The sequence below is a fragment of the Belonocnema kinseyi genome, chromosome 4 (genome assembly GCF_010883055.1).
Source record: "Belonocnema kinseyi isolate 2016_QV_RU_SX_M_011 chromosome 4, B_treatae_v1, whole genome shotgun sequence".
NCBI classification, from domain to species: domain Eukaryota; kingdom Metazoa; phylum Arthropoda; class Insecta; order Hymenoptera; family Cynipidae; genus Belonocnema; species Belonocnema kinseyi.
The window spans coordinates 73026928-73033071 of record NC_046660.1 but is presented as its reverse complement, the minus strand read 5'-3'; positions in this window follow the sequence as shown (position 1 = coordinate 73033071).

Below are 6144 nucleotides of genomic sequence, written 5' to 3'. Positions count from 1 at the left end.
TGTGACTGCACTATATATCTAGTCGGGAGTGGTGCTGACTGAAAACAGATGATTTGGAGCGATTCGCGCGCCATATGTTGGTCATTCTAAGGACTTATTGAAGTACCCTCGTAGTATTCGTTCCCGGGCACTGCGTAATTTGAACATGGTCTCCTCCAGGGTAAAATCTTAATTTTATCATGAAATTATTTCCAGCCCACTTTTTCTTCTAGATGACTGTGAAGATTGTGAAAAAAGGTATTTTTTTAAAAAGAAGAAAATTTTAAATATCGTTCTATTCGAAAAATCAATTTTTATTTTTATTTAAAAAAACCCATAATAAAAAAAATTATTGTAATAGTCTTAAATTTCATGAAAAGAGCTTTCCAAAACACTGAAATAAAAGTACAATCGAATAATTCTAAAAGAAGTTACATTAACGTGAATGTGAAAAAGCACCGGAATGAGAGAAAATTTCAGGCCCCTGTATATTGACAACCGTTTGATAAACGTATCTATGGTTCGGTGAATTAATATGGGTCCATAACTTAGCGAAGCTTCAACTTGATAAAACAAGAACAATAATTTTAGGTGGCAAGAATAGAAATTTTTTGCCCTATTTGTTAAAAAAGAAAAGTACATTTGAAGATTATTCACTTATTTTCAAAACTGGAACAAGTAGAGTTGTATGCAATATTTCTCCTGAACAAATAAGTGATGATTTATAAAAATTCAACCATTTTTTTTTAAATGGTAAGAAGCAATAGAAAGAACATTTCAATTAGAAACACTATTGTTAAAATAAATACTTATTGTAAGTTGTAAACTTTTTTTATACAAGCAAATTTTTACATTACTTTCTTAAGAAATGACTGGTAATATTATTTAAATTCTTAAAATCATGAAAACTTGTTTTCTCCACAGACCTAATTTTCGGCCCAACAAATACCTTTAATTTTCCAGGTTTTAAAAAAACGTTCCGGATCATTTCAATTTTTAAATTTAAGCCCTTTAAAACTTAATTTATATTTTGAAAACCATATTGAAATGATAATATCTCAATTTACAAATCTAATTCTTGACAATAAAATTCTACATTTCAATTTTGAAGAGTTTAAAAGTAGAGGCTATAAATAATTAACAATTCTTATTTTGAGGTCTTCCAACAGAAAAAAAGTTCAAATGTAACATTGCATCATGAAACACTGAAAACTGAGCAACTATTAAGACTTTGGATTTGTCAATGACTCTTTAACTTATTTATTTAATTCAAAAATTGTACACATTTATACATTTTAAACCAAACGTAATCATTTTTTAACTCTTTTCATTAAATTATTTAACCCTAAGGGGTTAAACCATTGGCAAAACACGAAAAAATAGGCAAATTTCGGGAATATTTTTTGGCTCAATAAAGGGATCAATCGAAATTTTTTAAAATGGGATTTATAATGCTAATAATAAAATACAAAGAATATTATTTTCAAATTCGTTCATGAGAAAATGGCGGCTGCGCAGCCTTTCTCCGGCCGGAAACCTAACTCCCGCAATTTTTCACCTGGAAAAAACCGAAGGTTTTTCGATTCTATAGAACAACAGCAAGAGACATACGATAGGATTTTTTTCGTTATATGTATTTTTCATGACATGGTGCACTTTTGAAAATAATTTTAAAAATTCATGAAAAAAATCGTTATAAAATTGTCTATAAAAAAAACGATGCAATATAAAAAACATCCTATGTGCGTCGCTGGAGAAAGCAATTTTGAACATATTTTTAAATTTTCAGATCGATCGGGGAAGATTTGTTATAGTTACGTTCCCGACCTGTCCAAAAAAGTGATTTCAATAAAAACGCTTTTAAAGTTTAAAGTACTCTAATATTACCAGGGCATATCTAAGAGGCATTGTAGCAGAATTGAAAATTTTCTCATTTGGATATTTTTTCCGCCCACAATATTTTGGTATTATTTTGAAAACCCTAAAACGCCTTTTAAGCCAACCAAAATTTCGATTGTTTGAAAATTCTACAGTAACTTAACCCCTCAAGACTTTCAGTTGGAGATAGTACAATTTCGTACAATTTAAATTCAAAAATAGACGGTTTAAAAATTTTTTTAAAATTTTCAATATAAAAATCGTTTAAAATTAAACGCTTCATATTTAAATTTGTTCTTTGAAATTAAAAAAAAATTATTATATTATTTTGAAGGATTCAATTCATAATTCTTCAAATTCACTTGCTGCTTTAGAAATAACAGTTGTTACAGTGTTAAAACGCTATAATTTCTAATACTGCAACTTTGAACAATTTAAATTTAATATCAAGCGATTTTCAATGTTTTAATCTGAAAATTTGCAACTCTTATTAAGGCTTTAAATTCGAAATAAATTTGCAGAACCTTAATAAGCTCAATTCCGAAATTAAAGAATTTATTTGCTTTGTAAATATTGAAGGCTTTAAAAGTAAAATTACTGAATTATTAAGCTTTTTAATTCGAATCGATCCAATTTTCATTACTTGAATTTTAATATTTTGAATTTGCAAAAATGTGATAAATCTATAGAAGGATTCAAATAACAATTGTTGATTTTCAAACAGTATAGATTTGAAATGATCTAATTTGTCATCTTGTATATACACTTTAAAATAAAAATAATAAATTAGAAATTCTTTCAATTTGTACCATGTTCTGAACAGGAGAAAATTTAAAAAAAAAAAAGCTAATGTGAAAAAGCGACACGCTGACGATACTTAATAAATGAAAATAATCGAAAAATTAATAACTTCAAAATTAATTAATTTCACAATAATTAGTCTTTAAAATTAAAAATTGAAAGTGTTTTAGATACTTTTGTACGTAATCTCTATATGATAATTTGAAGCGATCGGTATCCAAAGCTAGATCCTGTATCTACTTATCTACTAGCGAGCCCAGGCCAATTGGTTGGATCTACTCAATTTTGACTCAGATCTGTCAAAACGCTTTATCTTATTTTTTGCCACTGGGAACCCTTAAACTCGAGACCCTTATTTCTAGTCGAAACTTCACGCTAAAATTGAGCATCAGGAAATAAAATAATGAATGTTTAGTTTTTCGTTACTTTAATATTGTTAAATAAAATATTAAATACAATTTTAATTTTTTATACTCACAATATTAAAGGTTTAAAAAATTTTTTAATGGACTTAAATAATTTATTATATTACTATATCTAACAGATACAAACAAACAAATAAATTACCATTTTTACGACCTGTTAATACCAATGCAAAGAATTTCCCCCCTTTATTTGCGATAGCGCTTTTAAAAACTTTTCTATTACAAAGTAAATGTTACATTTTAGTTTTAAAGTTTTTTCGAATAATTCAATTTTACGGGCTTATAATTTAAAAATGTACATTTTGAGATGTAGAAATAACGAAAAACTAATTTTTTATCTTAGACTTAGAGAAATTCAATTTTAATTTTTTGTAATGTAACAAGGATTTAAAATTACATTCAATATACTTTAAAGTAGTATCAGATTAAAAATTATTTTTATTTAACAGTGCTAATGCAATTTCAATTCCTTTGAATTTTAAGTAATCAGTTTTTAAAGTTTTTAATTTTTTCTATTTTCGAAATGTTATTCTGAAATAATTTTAGTTACAGATTCTCTAGTTAAAAACAAACTCTTAAATTTTGAACGCCTTAAATTTATTTTTGAACACTCATTTTAATTATTATTAGTATTTTTTAAATTATTCAGTATTATTAATGTCGAAAATATGTATTTAAAACAGTTATCGGCAATTTCTTAGTTCAAATACTTCAAATAAAATACTTTGTATTTCAAGCCTGGAAATAATTTTTAATAATAATACACATGTTAAGGAAGCATAGCGTGGGCTCAGATCACAAAAAAAGTTATGGTATATATTTGACATAGCATCAAAAACTGGAAAATCACTTTTCTTTAAACTTTTCCCATTTTTTTCTCATAAAGTATGGGCCTGGGAGAAAAATTACTATGGACCTTTTTTATTCAAAATATGCTAAAGAAACTGAAAAAAGATTATTTTTGTCAAAAAATTCAATTTTTCAATTAATTGTTTAAAAAATGTTAATAACAAAAAACTGACCACTCGGACGAACAGCCACCTAAAAAATTCGGATTCAGCGTCCCAAAATTACATTGACGATTACATTCTCATTGTCATAATCGCGCTTAACGCTCTACTGTTAGATTATGCAGGCCCTAATTTTTAAAAATGTGGGCTCATCGAAAAATACAGCTAAAATAGTTTAAAAATTTATTTGGTATCGAAATTAAAAATTTTATTTGGGCAATTTGCAAGTCTTTTTCCCATCTATAAGAAAATTTGACAAAAAATTATAAAATTTCAAAATTTTGAAAATGCACTCAATTTTTTAATTTTGGTTCGAAATATCTGATTAACGAACTTATCCTTTATTTTGGGGACTTTCAGAAGTGTATCAAATGCGGACTCGATTGGGCAAATTCTTCAAAAGTTAGCGTGGCTATGACATTCAAATAACCATACACACAGACGTACAGACAGACAGACGTACAGACAGGCAGATACCGACAAAATTTTATGATTTTCGGATTCTGTGCGCGCCGAAACGTAAAGATCCGTTAAAAACCAGAGATCGAAAATTTGGACGATTACATTACACTAACGTTTTTAATTTTCATCCAAATTAAAAATTTCATTTGGATAATTAGCAAGTATTTTTGTCAAGTATCGGAGACAATGACAACATTTTCTGAAACTTTAAAAAAAATTGTCTAAAATGTTGAAAAAGCTCTAATTTTTTCAATTGTGTGCTAATCGAAAAATTCGGCTTGAATAGTTTGAAATGTATTTGGTATCTAATGAAACTTTTGCATAAAATTTTTGGATTTATGAAAAAACAGATTTTTTATTTTTTGAAAATTTTCAAGTCTTTGACCCATCTATGAGAAACTTTGACAAAAATTTTTATAAGTTAAAAAAAATAGAAAATTTTGAAAATGCTACAATTTTTTAAATTTTGGGCTAGTCGAAAAATTTTGGTAGAATAGTTTTGAAATATATATTCAATATCTGGTGGAAATTTTGAATGAAGTTTTTGGATCTATAAAAAAAATAATTTCTTCTATTTTTTGAAAATTTTCAAATTTTTAAAAGTATATAACTTTTCTAATTTTCATAAAAATAAAAATTTTATTCAGATAATTTGCAAGTCTTTTGTCCATCTATAAGAAACTTTGACAATAATTTATAAAATATAAACAAAAATTTCAAAATTTTGAAAATGCTCTCAATTTTTTAATTTTGGTTCGAAATATCTGAGTAACGAATTTAGCCTTTATATGGGGGACCTTCAGAAGTGTATCAAATGCAGACTCGATTGGACAAATCCTTCAAATGTCAGCGTTGCTACAACATTCAGGTAACCATACATACAGACATATAGACAGACACCGATGAAATTTTATGGTTTTCGGGTTCTGTGAGTTGCCGAAACGTAAAAATCCGTTAGAAACCAGAGATTGAAAATTTGGACGATTACAGTACATTCTCATTAATGAGAATGTAAAAATTGGTAGATCTTGAAAAGGGCCGAACGATCCTGGATCACGCTGCACCTGTAGATTGTTGAGACGCCCACTATAACTTATAACATCCGTTCAGTTTAGAATTTCATCCCTTGATAAAATTTAGCTTTACTTGCATATTCAGTGATTTTCAAGATTTTGAAATAAGAGTTAGCTCAAAAAACTTGTAAAGGATTGTAGAATCGTTATAACTGGATTTTTCATTTAAAAAATTTCTAAACAAAAGTTTTTCAAATTTAAACATGAACTTTTTTTCAAATTATTATTAAGTTTTATGGTTTTAAGAAAAATACAATAATTATAGTTAAATTTATTAATAGTTCAGCCGTAATTTTGAGAGAAAAAAGCGAGTACGGATACAAATTATTTTTTAAATATCATCCCCATAAGTTTATTTCTATTTCTATATAAGCCAAAATTGAGTATTGCGAGTTTTTGGGGCTGATTATGATTTTTTTGCATTTTTTTGTTTTACAAATTGTTTCTAATGTACATAATATATTACTTTCTATTGATAATTAGGTGTTTAAGCCCACGTTGGCACAACCTTAACAT